General features: G+C 36.4%; 1 long non-coding RNA gene across 1 annotated transcript in view; it reads right to left on the minus strand.

The window, feature by feature from the left end:
* The window catches only part of LOC307010453, a 66,993-nt gene that overhangs the window by 7,016 nt on the left and 43,548 nt on the right, over positions 1–16,429 (minus strand). The window contains exon 2 of the long non-coding RNA XR_013800196.1: positions 142–202. This is a non-coding gene — a long non-coding RNA (uncharacterized lncRNA). The remainder of the gene's footprint in view (positions 1–141; positions 203–16,429) is intronic.

The following is a 16,429-nucleotide window of genomic DNA, read 5'->3' on the forward strand; positions in this document are numbered from 1 at the left end:
TTGTTTTGTTCTCTCTTTAAATCAATCAATACATTCCTTTACATACTGTATTTAGTATCACTAACAGATCACACACACAAGGTTGCCTGAGGCCTTTAAAGTAGTTTGCCCATGTCCTACACCATTTCACTAGTGTCTTACCTCTCACGGACAGAACAGCGACGTGTCAGCCGAGCAGAAAACTGCGGAATTGCTCCATTTTCTGTCAAACAGACAAGTGTAACAGTCTTAGAAGCCATCTCTGACTCGTGGTATGAAATTACCAACTTGATTTAACATTTTCTGTGATACACAATCAAAACGGGGGAAAGAAAACATAAAAAAAAAAAAGATAAAACAGGTCAGACACTGAAGAAGTTAATTGTTGCTGTAAATGACCTGAAAAGAAAACCGTATATTAAATTATTGTTTTGGTTTAGCTGATGGTTTGTGTGCGTGTGTGCATTTGTGTGTCATACCTTTTCAGGATATTCCATTTTTTTCATCATGATCGGTGCCGCTCTTTTCTCGTTTGCACTATTTTGCATTACTGGATTTATAAGTACAAATGAATTGCAATTATCTTCGTAAGTTTGCCAGATTATATATAAGCAAAAAGGTCTACTCCAATTGACAAAAAAAAAAAAAAACAGCGACATTGGACAAAAGAACCCCACTTGCTATATATTACAAAACTAGTATATGGCTTTGTTTGTCCTTCCGTGTGGATCATTAATGATTCCTTAAACTTAAAGAACCAATTTTGTAACGTGTAACTGAGACAGAACGACTCTGACTGGCTCAGTACCAAAGTAATCATTAGCAGTCAATTGTACAACAAGTTCAACAAATGCCTTACAGCTTTTTTAATTTCAATTTTTTTTATGGTTTGGCTATGGTCCTGAGAGGTAGACATGCATGTAAGCCCTCTGTGTGGTCGAACAAACGTTTCACCAAATGTTAACCGAGGATAGAAATGGAAAGGGTCCATACATACGCTCCTGGAAATGTAAAGTGAATGTACTTTATACCACGTTTGCCAAAGACTTAGTTTGATATTTAATATTTTATTTGCTGTATCTGTCAATAAAACAGTATTATGTTTTAATAGTAGTCAAAACTGATTGTATGTGGTAATGTTGAACAAAAAGGACAAGATCCATCTTAGGCCCACAGCAATGTACACAGAAAAGGTGAATTCTGTTACTTAAAGGTATGTCATTTGCAACAAACTGCTGCTTTGTAGAATGATTTGTGTATAATGTGAAAACAATTCTTCTATGTATATAAGATCATCTACATTTCACCATTGCAGTATCGTACTAATTTACTGATTCCATTTGTAGATATGACAATTGAAAGAAGAAAAAAAAAAGAAAAAAAGATTGACATTACATTTGTGTCTTCAATGTGTTGTGCTTTGCAGAGACGCACAACAAAAAGTTTGAAACCCGACCTGCGTCGTTCGGCGGGTTTCGGATGCTATCACCACATGTGCGGCTGTTTGTATGTTTTGTTTCGGTTCACATTTACTTAACTTGTTCATACTGTTTAAGTCTCTATGCAAATCAAGTAAAATGGTATTCTGTATTCTCCTTTATCACTGCGTTCAATCTTACCTTTCATTTTAAATGATCCCTAAATCCAGTATAGAGGATAAGCCTGTAGAAATGAACAAATACATTTCACATGCATAGTTTTGTGGATTGTTTTTGTACTTTTAACCTTCCTGTACAAGTCAAGATAGAGTTAAACACAAGACTTCAGAATTCGGAAGCTTTTTTGTCGCAAATATTAAGTTAAAGTTATTTTGCTACAAGATCAGATGATTCAAAATTCATAGCATGCAAAGGAAAAAAACAATAACAAATACAACTGTACATAAATGTACACACAGAGCAACCACAAGTTATATTTCACACAATACAAAAAATATTATAAAAATATAATTTAAGCTATGAAGTTAAACTACAGTCCCGCATAGAACTAATATATTCTCACTGACACTCACTGCAATCCACGTTTGTTTGTGGCTTTTGGAAACATGTTCTTGACAGAATTCTTCTTTTTAAAACAAGCCCGCAGCAGCAGGAAGGGGAGATGGTTCTCCTTTCATTAAAATAATGCAAAATATGTATTACAAACAAAATTTGTTGCAAGCATAAAAAGACTTTCTGGTGAAAATATGTAACAAAAAGCGACATGGCCTTAGCCATCACTTTATTCCACCTCTGTCCAGTTCTCTCTCTTTTTTTTGTGCATATGAGAAATAAATTTTTTGTATGTCATCCTGTGACAGTAGTGGTGATTATTAACCCTTTCATGAAAGAGTCATTCAGAGTTCAAGGATACTCCAAACTGGGAGACATTCGGTTTGAATAAATGCTAGTTTTATTCTGTTAGTATCCAGTAAATAAATGTATACTGAGTGTTTTTAAACAAGTCAGGCTAAAAGATAGAGAATTAAATTATTCGGACAATATAATATAATACAATATTGAAATTTTTCGGACAATATAATATATGTGGTGTTTGTAAATGTTGATTTTAACTGTGTATTATTTATAAATTGTAATATAAAATTATACATATGTGTATAAATTATACCTATTTTTAAAACAACATTACATATATAGTAGTAGTTTAAAATATCCTGATATGTGTAATACTGGTTTAAAAATATTGTACACAATACATTATTTTAATTAAAATCAACACACACACACACACGTATATATTTACATATTTTGTGTATGTGTGTGTGCATATATATATATATATATATATATATATATATATATATAAAAATATACACACACACACATATATATATAACACATATACCGGTATATATTTACATATTTTGTGTATGAGTGTGTGCATTTATACACACACACACACACACACACACACACACACACACACACACACACACACACACACACACACACACACACACACACACACACACACACACACACACACACACACACACACACACATATATCACATATATATTCCTTCATATCCATATCTAATAACAAACCCAAAAATCAATATGGCCTTTTATGCCATTGCAAAGGGGACACAGGAGGACGTTTAAGGCTGAAAGAGACAGTGAGATGCAAACATAAAAGAAGTTCAAGCGAAGAAGAATGAGAGCAAAGAGAGTCTTAGCGAGAGTGAAAGTGTAAGCAAGTAAAAGGAAGCGTGGAGGAACAGAAGCAGAGAGCAGTCGTCACAGTGAGGGTGTAAAACAGTGTGGACTATTTAATGATGCATTGGGTTCCCTCCGCAGCTGACTGGTGCCTGCAGCAGCTCTTCCCCAGCCCGAGCACACAATCCTACCCTGCTGTAATTCAATTTTTCTGCCAATTGTTTATTTCATGGCTCCCCTGTGAAGCATCAAAAGCTGCTGTTCTGTCAGCCTCTTACTGTCGTATATGTTTGTCATTCAGCCCTTGTTAAAATAACGAAAAAGGCCTGCCTCTGTTCTTCCCCCAGCTGAGAATTCCCAGTGGTAAAATTATTCCATTTAGATGGAAACTTTTTTGTCACTCCCCTGTCTAAATTGGCATATCTGCTTCTTTTGCTGGAACCAATAAACTGTGAACCCGGATGCATCTGTCAATCAGGCTCATCTTTACTTTAGCATGCCAGATGACAACAGGGGAGATGGGGAGGGGGGGGGGGGGGTGCAGAATGGAATCAGCTGATTGGCTCTCATCAGCAAGGCATTACAAAAAGCACCTGTCATCCTCTCGGCTCCTCAAACACTGCGAGGGGCCCGAGCTCAGTACTACTGGAGACAACTATACAAACAAATGCAGTCTCATTCTCAAATGAATTTCAAGGTTATGTGAACTATTTTTGTAAAGTGAAAGTGACCTTGCAGTTTATAGATTCTGAATGTTTACAATACTTTAATTGATTTTAATGCATTATTAATGATACTGTGCAATTTTTTTGGGAACTTGTGAAATTATATATATATATTTTTAAAACCTTTAACATTCTCACAGTATTATGACCTTTAACTCAGTAAATTTCACAACTCTCAGTCCTAACTCTACAGAAACGCACATGAACGCTCTATTCCAATTATGTGCCAACCCCAGAACTGCGGTATGACTGTATTACACTGGTTTTACAAGAATAACCTGATCACTGACATAGAAACATGCACGTTTCCAAGAAACAGGCCAGCGTGACATCGCCTGCATCTCATCAAGCATTAGTCACATTGGTAATCGCACGGAAAATGTGTCCATGTAGTTCTATGTAAATTTCCCACAAACAATAAAGATTTGTAGACACATTATTCATAAGAAATGGGAAAATGTCGGATGTTTTCTGAGGCTTGAATGGGGAGAAAACGGCATCATCTGTCATGGGGTGTCACACTGGAGAGAGAAGGAGCACCAGAGGAGTTGCACTGGACAGCACTCGCTGTTAAGTCCTGTCAGCCGTCTATGTGCTCGTCATCATCACTGCTGTCATATTTGATGCTGGGGAGGGGAAAGGCCAACCTGGGGCTGTCAATCAAATACACCTCATTAGGGACACTGCTAATTATGAAATTTTCGATGATGTCTGGGAATGGAGTATTTCTTAGGTACTGTATGTCATCAAGACAAGTGTAGTTTGTGAGATGACAAGAACTGATTTTTCATGCTATACTTAAGAACAGGGTGTGTGAATTCAAATATCTATGATTTGAACACAGGCCCGCAATGAATCGGAGCATGAAAAAAAAAATACTTTGGGCTGCCAGTAGTTTCTCCAGATTTAAAATTCACCTTATGGAAAAACGGACTGATTTTTTTATGAATATTTATTTATAAAAATATATATATTTATAAAAAAATAAAAAATAACTTGCATATAAGTTACACCAAAGATCTGATGTCTAGGACTTACATTTGCTTTATTTTACATGCCCTGTTCCTGAAACATCTGCGAGTGTCTTCTGGATGGTTGTGCATCTTGTCATGAGAGCCTTGTACCATAGCTGTATAAATATTAATAAAAGCCTACTGCTTAAATACATTAAGAAGGTATTCCAGGTATTGCACACACACAGACCAGCTACTAGTCATGTGACTACTGAAAACTGAGACCCACACGGCATTTGATCACTGGTTTTACAGAAATCATTTTAAGAACATTGCATATTTAATCAGCTCCTGAGGAACACAATAATTATTTAAATTATCACTCAATTATCAGTGAGTTATTTAACCATGTATTACTGTCTTTGGAAGGCTTTTGTATTTCCAACTCTTTAAAATGTACAAATTCACATAATTTCATATTTACATGCATTGCAGAGATTCCCCAAATATTCTCAGCTGAATTTTTTCCCCCTAATATATTTACTTGAAGTAAGCCCTCATAGTTTAAGTTAATAAATATGTCAATAATAAAATGAAGTCAATAATAGTAATAAAATTAAGTTCACGGTTCCCTGATTAATGGTCACATGACATGCGGGTAAACAAACATTTTTCAAACTTTTTTTTAAGTAAATGCTTTATTTTAATTGTTTTCATTTTTTAAATGATTTAATTAATAGCTTTTCATTAAACCTGCGAACCCCTGCAGGTCCACAATGAACCCCTAATATAATAATCTAATACTTTACAGTATGTTCCAATAAATATGGCACGAGATTATGCTATTCAAATCAATGTAATAAATGAGTTTGGTCAAAAGTAATCTAAAACGTAATCGCAAAGTAGCCAGAATACATTACAGACAATAAATTTACTTTACATTACTAACTACAATTTTTGTCATGTAATTTGGAATCAGTAACTGACTACAATTTGTAGTAATCTACACAGCACTGTATAGTGTTTATAATATCTTAGTACCTTAATATGCTTTATAGTCACATTTAGCAGATTAGAGCTGGGCGATAATATAGTTTACATTTACAATACAAGCAATCAAGCAGTTGAGATATGCTATATATCACCCTTTGTGAGTATATGTATAAGGATTTAGTTTATATATCCAGCTTATAGATGGGTGATAATAGTTACATTTTGCAATAACAAAAAAAATAAGCAGTTGAGATTTGATATATCAACTTGACATGAGTGTACTGTACAGTATGTGGAAAAAGTTGGATGTAACTTTATATAAAGAGCTGTGTGATAAAACAGTTTACATTTTGCGACAGTATAAACAATTATGCAGCCGAGATTTGCTATATATTGCTTTAGGTGAGTGTTTGTAGTAGCAAAGACTTCAAATGTGCAAAGATGGGGCACTTAGATTACTAATAAATGGGGAGAAAGTGCAAAGTCCCGACTTCTAAATAAAAGAGCCAATCGGCGATTGGTAAAGTCATTGTGTCACTGCAGCTGCCGTTAGTTGCAATAAGAACAGTCAGCGTACTTAGCACATAAGCATTGGCAGATCTAGCCTGAAAAACAGTATAAGCTTTTTAAATGCTATTCAAGCATAAGAAACACAATTTATAGGACAGTTCTTATTGTTAAGTTATTGTTGCTGGTTTGAAATGTAATTAAATAATGTGACTTTTTGAGATTTCAGGATTCCCCCATTCAAGTAGATATGGTCTTGGATTCCCGAAATAGCTGCCTGTGGGATTGCAAATAAAGAACAGACTTTCCTTGAAAGGGAAGGGACTTTGACTGGATGTAGCAGGTAGGCTATATAGGATGTACTATATCCAACTTTTAATTAACCTAACCTTTCAATATGTGTTTAACACTGAATTTCTTTACTGTGGCAATAATGGGAACGAAATCAAAAAAATTCCCAGCATCATCTCTGTTGCAAGCACAGTGGCTTTGGTGCTCAGACACTGTCTGCGCTGTGATTATGAGGTCATTCTTACCCAAGCTGTGTGAGCTCATCCAAGAGACGGTTACATAAGTTGGTGAGCGTCCTAATGAGCAAGCACTGATTGATTTAGCTTTGTAAAAAGCGACGTGTGGGTGGCGCTGAGAGCTACCAGGTTCGGCCTTTGCACCAAACAACGGGGTGGTTTTATTAGTTGTATTATTAGCCCAGGAATCTTACAGAAGCCCATCTGATCGGAGAGACTCTCTGCCTCCAAATCTGGCCACTTCCACCGGCAGCCAAATCTCATTTTCTTTCAACAGCTAAACGATCGCTTCTAATGGCCACTGTGTGCCATATTATGTAATTAAGCACTACCGCAATCTGCTTCTCCACACGATTATGTCACCTAGCCTGTAAGGAGACGAGAAAACAGAGCGCCTAGAGCAGAGTTTTCCTTTGACCCGACCATCCAATCAAGTGGATATCTTCTGAAAGCCGACAAAGACCCTACCTAAGGGGTTTGTGTGTTTGCAACCCCAGGGCACCCTTAATGTTCGAGACAGAGGCTAAAACAACACACAAGCCCCCCCTTTACAGTCCTCAAGACTCCACACCGAGGCTCATCTCGCCCGTTAAGAGTCTGAGTAGAGAAAGAGAGCAAGACAGAGACAGAAAAAGGAGAGAAAGTGAAGAAGCACCAACCCCCATCGTCCCTCCTAACCCCAACCTCCCTCTGGCTCAGTGTTCCTCTCTATACCACCACCCCCTCCCCAACACCCAGTCACTGTCAGGCCAAACACATGATGAATTGCCCTGTCAACAGAATTCATTCAGGGACCAATTAATTCAGCAGAAATGAACTAGAGCCATCAGTCGCTGAAAAACTCAGTGCAAAGAGAGCAAAGTAGCTTACTTTGGAGAAGAGAGAGAGAGAGAGCCGGAGGAGGAAGCCACAGAGAGAAGGGAGAAAAAGAGCAAGTGAGAGAGGGAGAAAGAAAGAGAGAGTGCATGGTGGAAGTTAGTCTGACAGAAATTGGTCATTTAATGCTTTAGCGCACTGGAGACAGCCCCTGTCATAGAGAAAGGCATGGCAGGGCTCCCCTGGTGCTTTATTTATTAATTATCCAAAGCAGCGAGGGGCATTTAACTGTCTCACTCCAGGCCTGTCAACCCCATTTCTTGTCATTTCCTCTCCATAAACAGATCCTTTAACACTGCACTCAGGTTAATAGAACAGAATCCCACCCCATTGTTTCGAATACTATAAATAACTCTTTTTTTGGGAAATATTCTCTGATTCGTTATATATGTACAGCCACTTCCATATGGACTGAACACGTCTTTATGGTGGATACATGTTGATTGGTTCAATTTCGTGATTAATTACAGCTCTGGTAAACAGCAGGAAATATTCACATAGCGGTGTGCACACTTTTTTACTATATAGTATGTGAAAAGCAGCAAGTCAAGTGAGAAGTATGTCTGAATATGCAGTATTCATGAAACAATGGACGAAAAAGTGTTCCATGAGGCCTTCAGTATTTCATGAGGTCATCGAAGCAGAGGGGCTGTCATATTCAAAAAGTTGAAAATCAAACAGGAAACTGAGCTATTTACAATATATGCACCTTGTGGTTATCTGTTTAACACATAGGCCTAGTAAACTGCAACCCTCTACAATGCGAGTAAATCACTCGCATGTGCGACCACATTTCACGAGAGGCGACAAAAATGTATTTAAAGCGTAACTAAACCCTAAAACAACTTTTTTTAGTTAATGATCTGTAAGACTGAGGCTTTATTAATGCTGTTCATTGATTCAAGTAAATTTGCTGACATTTGGGTATTAAGTATTTTAATTCCACAATATATGGTGTAAAAACACCTTGAGTGCTGCCCTCTTCAGGTTGAACGGTGGCTACTGCAGTTGAATTTTCCTATTGGATGTTGTGGTACTGCGTGATGTAAGCAGGTACCAGCTCACCAAACCCTTGCCTACAGAGAGATGGGTCTCAGGTGGCAGTAAAAGTATTATATTGGATCTGTGCAGTACCTTAAAGTGACAGCAGCCTAATACTGTCTGTGCAACAAATCACAATGCTTTTGACTGAATAACTTTAGTAACTTTGATAAGGATTCAGTTACATTTAATTTATACAGTAAAGACTATGCAGTGTTATTTTACATTTAATTAATTTATTCAATTTCTACTACTACGGTTAGATCTACCTGATAAAACTGAAAAGCAGTTTATTTAATTTGCATCTTTGTTCAATTGTGATTATTTGTGCCATTGCTTGTAGTTTGATTTGTTCTTATTTTATTGCAGACTGTTTACTTGACTTTAATAGAGTTTTAAATGTATAGTTTATACTTATATATTTATGTAGAATTTTTTAATTTGCATTGTTCTTGGCATTCCATTTAAAAAGTCTAGCGACTAAAATCAGCTTCAGTGTGTCCGTGGAGGGGATATTTGTGCGTATTCTAGATGTATTTATTAAATTAGTTCAAATCTGATGCTCTAAAAGTGATCCCAATTGTGCCATAAACATTTTTGTAAGAATTATTTTGTAACAAAAACAAACAAATATGACATGTCACCCAAACAAACTGTCCCTTAATGTCGAGTCAACCTCAAAGCTAAACCAATAACCGATAATATTTTTTGTTAAATATTTGAAAGTTTATAGAATAAAATTTATGAATATACTACAACAAAACTCTGTGAATGCACATTGATATATATGACCATCACAATTATAGTTCAAAGCTCATTTTGAATCTGAAATATAGTTAGGGAGTGAACGATTCACTTACTGAGTGATTCTGACTCAAACCGTTAACTTGAGCACAACTGAAGCTGGTTTGCAAATCTCTTTAAAAAAAGAAACACAATCATAAGAGTAAATTGTTTGCGAATCAAAACATTACACCTGTGTTCACGTTTACATGTAGAAAACACTGGTGCTCACTCAAACTACATGATATCTGATATAAACGCTTAAAAGTTTTACTGGCTGACACCAATTGTGACTAGATTTTAAATTATTTAACGCATTTTTGTCGCTTTGGCGATCATTATAACCACAGTCTGAAGCCCTGGAATGGGTATACCTAAACTAAGCACTTCAAGAACAGTAAAGAAAGTACAGCTTATAACTAGAAAATGTCAAATATCGGATTTAGATATATGTGACTGAAAGAAACAGCTAAATGGCAAATTGACTGTCAAATCACAGAAAAATGCTAAATCCATAAACAAAATTCGAAGTATATCACAGCTTGCCAATCCAGCTGAAATATCTCCTTTCACATTTTCTTTTTCGCTGTGCCCATTTCCAAAATTGGATTAGAATTAATTAGTACCTATGGTATCTTGCCTATCAGAAAACATCATTACGGCACCATATTAGTCCAGGATGGGCTCTGAAGCAGCCCAAACTAATTAAGGTTGTTGTGTGATTTTTGGCCTGGTGATCAAGAAACTGTTGCCTCGTCCCATTGGTAATTATGATGTCCATATGGTCAATGCAAAGCTATCTAAGCATGGGAAATACTATCAGTGTGACGTGGTTGCCGTCAAGCCAAAAGTTTGTTCTTCCCCATTGTGGAAAGTCTGATCAGAGGCTGAATTATTGATGAGGCCCTTTCTCTAGCCGAAGGCGCTGGGACTCAGGCATCTGTGGAACACCCCATCTCAACCAGCAGGAAGTGAAATTTGAGGCTTTTTCCATCGCCAGAATGAAAGCCCAGGTACCTTGGATGGTCTTCCATAGCCGTTCCTTAGATGAAAAGATTGAGGACTGATCTGCCAAACAGTGGAGTCTATTTATTGCAGGTGTCCAATATGGAAGCACCACATGAGACCGTCTTATGGTTTATCTTCGCCATATGCAGAAGACGTTATTATAGTCGGCTACATAGAGATTATCAGGAAAACAACAGCACGGGATCAAGACATTTATGAGTTTAACACAGTCATTTGAGAAATTGCTTTTCCAGCAGAGTTCTCGTCACAGAGAGTCTGATGTTGAGATCGGTCTGAACTCTAACTTCACTGGAACTTAACCAAAATTCCTTATCGCAGATCAAATGATGAGTGATCACCCACGGCCTCTCCAATCTGAGTCTCAAGTCAGCACATTAGGCCCAGTTGAATTCTGGCTCCTCTACAGTCCACTCTGCTGGAGAAAAAACACGCTATTTATCACACCTTCAGCAAACCTGATAGACAACAGAGGCATGCAAGCTGAGTGAATCTGACAAATGAAATAGAGAAACTAACCGAGAAGAAAGAAGGTGCTTAGGTAAACTGTCTTTGCTGAAGTGCGCTCCTGACTGCCGGCTCACTTGCCGTGTTTAAAGTTGACTTGTTTTCTTAGGTAAGGTAAAGAGCCGGCGGATGAGTGTGTCAGTAACTAAATGCGAAGCACTGAGGCCTTGAGCGTGGGGATTGCTGACGGAGGGCGCATATCAGATTGACTTTAAGTGACTGGTAAATGGACGAACAAATAAACTGGCATGGGAAATTTGGAAGACACCAAATAAAAAGGCCCAGAAGTATAAAACAATATGGTATGTACTTTATAGATGTGGGCTAAATTACATAATTCAATCTGCATGCCATTCATTGCTTTAATATTTATTGTTTTTTACTGAAAGAAACATTTAGCACAAAGCTCTCGCTTGGCAAACAAGAAAACAAGACGCATGGCTTAGCATGAATTATTAACCCTTTAATGCATGCTTGTTTTATATTGCAGTGGTAAGTAAATATTAAATAAATAAGTAAATATTTTTCTCAAAATTATAGATTTTGTCCAGCGCAAAATAAAATGTATTTATATATTATGATGACCCATAATTCTATTTAAAACAAGCAATATTTGAACAAATACATTGTGCAATGTAATATTGTATTGTACATATTGCTTCAAAGAAAGAAACATTAAGATGCTTTATTCACATGTGTTTTAATATTTCATGCATCAGAGGGTTACAGCCGAAAAGTAACCGTAGCCGCTAGAATTCATACTATTTTAAGTGGTGTTAAAAGGGCAACATTTCTTTAAATTCATTAGACAAAGCTGAGCAGCTCATTTCTCAGCCTAATGTAAATGGAAAAAAATAATACTGAACCGAGAGGAAGATAAGGAGATGTGCAGCAGAATATAATTAATTAAATGAGACTAATTAGGAACATGAGAGCAGGTGCCAGGCTATGGGCTGACAGCACAGACAGCAAGACAACATGAGAGACAGAGAGAGAGAGAGAGAGAGACACAGAGAGAGAGGGGATGAGAGAGAGAGAGAGGGGAGGGGGGATACTCCGGTTAAGGGGTGTAACATGACAGGAAGAGGGACAAAACAACTTTCTGCATTTTGTCATGTGAAACCCCACAGGAATAGGTATGACAGAAACCATAGACCCCAGCACCATAGGGGTCTTTCCTTTGTTTGAGACAGATTATTTTTTTGGCAATTGGAAGTTTGCATAAGCGCAAGATTTTTCCCCCCTAATTATTCCAGCATATGCTCAGCACTGGTGGCGGCATAAATTTTTCTTGCTCACTCTGTCTCTCTCTCTCTCTCTCTCTCTCTCTCTCTCTCTCTCTCTTCTGCTGTAGTAGAGAATGGGTGAAGCATGTTCCCCTCTGGAGAACTTAAGTGAGATTTCATATTTAAAAATCAAGATGACAAGACTTTCTGCCTTCGTTACATGCCCACCTGTACTCACCGAGACACAGCGTGCTTCCAGCGCACCTGAATATGGATATCATTTCTTGTATAATATTAAAGTATGATTATTCTATTCTATTCTATTCTATTCTATTCTATTCTATTCTATTCTATTCTATTCTATTCTATTCTATTCTATTCTTTTCTTTTCTATTCTATTCTATTATTTGTTGGATAATATTTAACATAGCCTATATTATTCTATATTACAATTACCGAATCAACAATATATTCCCACTAAATATATCCAAACATTATTAAATCAAGATAATTTTTCATGAGAAGCAGCATAAGTTAAAATAATAGCATAAAGTTAAGACTTGTTTTCAGTGACTGACTATATCATATTTATTTAACATAATATATTTAAAAAAAAAAAAAAAAAAAAATATATATATATATATATATATATATATATATATATATATATATATATATATATATATATATATATATATATATATATATATATATGTGTATCTTATGCTCACCAAGGCTCTTTTTATTAAAACGTTATATAAAACTACAGTATTATTGTGACATAATGTTACAAATTTAAAATAACTTTTTTATTTGAATATAAAATGCAATTTATTCCTGTGATGGCATATATTCAAAATATATATTCATAATATATATAATATATTTAATTACAAAACAGTTATTTAAAATTGTAACAATATTACCGTTTTATTTATTTTCATCAAATAAATGCAGCCTTGGTGAGCATAAGAGACGTATTTTAAAAACATTTTTAAAAAGTCATAATTTTGAACGGCAGTGTATATATGTGTGTATAAGGATATTACCATCTATGGGGACGTGTGTGTGTGTGTGTGTGTGTGTGTGTGTGTGTGTGTGTGTGTGTGTGTGTGTGTGTGTGTGTGTGTGTGTGTGTGTGTGTGCGTGTGCGTGTGCGTGTGCGTGTGCGTGTGTTTGTTTGTTTATTTATTTATTTATTTTTGCCAATGAGATGCATTTGCGATTTGAACTTATGTGCGATTTTTTCTGTTTAGATTTTTACAGGAAAACATGGCAATGACATTTTATGTGTAGTAAAATGTGTTATTTGAAGCTGTTTACTGAACGATGTACATGATACAATTTGGTCAGCAACTAGTGCATTTATATATAGTCTATTTGTAATTATGGCCTGTATTCCTCTTGACACAAAGACTAACAGCACTGCAAAATGTGACAGGTTAAAACAACAAGAGAAGACGTGATTGCAGAAGTTGTATCCCTTGCTGAGGAGAACTAAAGAATGCAGGTTAAAAAGTCATTTCTGCTGGAAACCAAATGAGTTCATTAAACAGACTTATCCATTCATGTTATCCGTTTACTACAGATGAGGTTCAGCACCTCCGACCACCCTCTCCAAATAAATGTCATATTCCTCATTTTGCTGCAAAGAAGATCAGCGAACTGCAGTTTTCCTCCAGACACAGTGTATTCTGGTGTCAGGCTTTGAAATGTGTTAGATATGGCAGAAACGGCAGAAACGGCAGACAATATAACGGGGCCAAAGCCACCCAATTAACCCTGTGCTGCACTTCTCAGAGCGGAGAACATCTTCTCTGTGAGAGTGGGGATAAGGACGGGGCATCAGCTGATTTTAGCACAATTTACTCCTCTAACAGGTTACAAATGTGGCATGTGATGAATATAATGAGGCTTGATGTCACTTAGCCTGTGGTCATGTGTGAAATAGCAAAACACTTGCTGTGACAGAAAGAGAGATGGAGAGAGAGAGAAGATCGAGAGAGATTTCACAAAGGTCTTCAGGAAAAGAGATTCTTCTCCTCCTCCTCTCTCTCTCTCTGGTTTGTCCCATAAAGGCCGGGACACACCAAGCCGACGGTCGGCCATCGGGTAATGTCGGGTTTTTACCGTTTTTTTAACACCGTTGGCTCTAGTCAGACACCATCTGTTTTTTTGGGCCGATTTCAGCATGTTGAATCTGCGTAGGGCCGTTGGTGAGAGAGAGAACTCTGATTGGCCGTTCAGCTTGGCGAACGAGTCAGTGCACGAGAATAAAAGCGAAAGTGATGAAAGCGAGCAAAGAAGTCAAGACGGTGCAGACAGAAGTCTGTTATACATTTACGTCATCTTACCTTTTCATAAATACATGAGCCGACTGGAAGTGATCAACGTGATTGATATTCAAAATGAAGCTAAGCTAAGCTAAATAAGGACTGCTTTGTTTACGTTTTTTTATATCTGCAGTCCTAGTCTCAGTTTCTCTTTTTCTATGACAAAGGCTACTGATACCTGCTGAGACAGAGATTTACTTACAAGCAGGCGCAGAATGCACATACTAGTTGACTGTCGCCTATTGTCCTTTATGTGTGTTCAAGTGCAGCTTTTGGCCGAGACGCAGCCGACGGGAGGCAATAACACAGTCAGCATTCATCGCCGCTAGTTCTTTGACATCGGCTCTCCCAAATATGTTGTACTATGTTGTACTGTTGATGTCTCCAAAAATGAATGTCATGATTTTACATTTTTTTATTGTTTTTGTACATTTTACTGTGGACTGCATTGGATTCATTTTTACTGTAATTTTTTTTTGTTAAATGTTGTTATAATGAAAAGTTAAAAGTATAAAATGTAATGTTGTGTTTGGTGGAAAAAAAAGCTTGCAAGAAAGCATAAAAAAGAAGAAGAAAATCGTACTCAAAACTTTGAAAACTTTGTCACAGTTTAGAGTGTGAAGTGCACAGCCGAACACCAGAGTGCATTAAAAAACTTCTGTCAGTCATGACCACAAGACCAGAGACCAATACGTTTTTTTAGCTCTTGGAATAGCACAAGAGGCCATTTGAAGAACTCGATGCTGGCATTCAGGATGCTGCCAAGAGGACAGCTCAATATTTCGTTTGTGCTCAGCTGTCAATGGGCCAAAAGTAAAGGCTGAGAGAGAAAAGCAGAGCTTTTTCTTCTTTTTTTTTTAATTATCTCCGACCCAAGCCCACTGTGCATCATCATTAGAGAAACTAAATAGCACTGGTCACTTACTCAGGTAGTGGTAAACGGCACAATTAATGGGCTGAGAGGGGAAAACTGTATTCAATTTGAAAGCCTTCTCTCCTAATCCATCTCCACTGATCATGGCCTGTGCTGAGCTACACGCTTTTACATTCAATTACAATAATCAGGTTAATTCTGAGTAAAAAGTCAACATTTTAATCAAGGGCTGACAATCTGGTTATCTAGCGCTGAGACAAAGAAGGTGATGGTAAATGAAGAGATTGGGTAATGAGTTCTGTTTAAATGTGAATTAAAACCACAAGCTATATATATAGAGAGAGTGAGTATATAAGAGACAAAATCTTATTTTAATAAAAACAAAATATATTTTTAATTCAGCTCTGCACAGAAGAAACTGTATATTATATCCCTAACCCAAAACCTACCCATCACAGAAAACTTTTTCAAAAACATCACTTCGTCTGATTTATCGATCGTGTTCCTCATGGGGACCAAGGTAGAGAACCATTCAAAATAATTATTTAATAATACTAAGGATGCATTAAATTGGTTGATAATGAATGTAAATACATTTATAATGTTACAAAGAATTTATATTTTAGATAAATGCTGATCTTTTGAACTTTTAAATCAAAGAATCCCTAAAAAAAAAAAAAAAAAAAAAAAAATGTAATTAAAAAAATAAACAAATATATATATATATATCTCACGGATTCCTCAAAAATATAAAGCCGCACAGCTGTTTTCAACATTGATAATAATTCGAATTTTTTCTCGAGTACCAAATTATAGAATAATTTCTGTAGGATCATGTGACACTGAAGACTGGAGCTGAAATGCTGAAAATTCTGTTTTTCCATCACAGGAAAAAAATTTACCTTTTTAAAATATATATTAA

The sequence above is a fragment of the Phoxinus phoxinus genome, assembly GCF_949152265.1.
Source record: "Phoxinus phoxinus genome assembly, chromosome: 14".
Classification (NCBI taxonomy): Eukaryota; Metazoa; Chordata; class Actinopteri; order Cypriniformes; family Leuciscidae; genus Phoxinus; species Phoxinus phoxinus.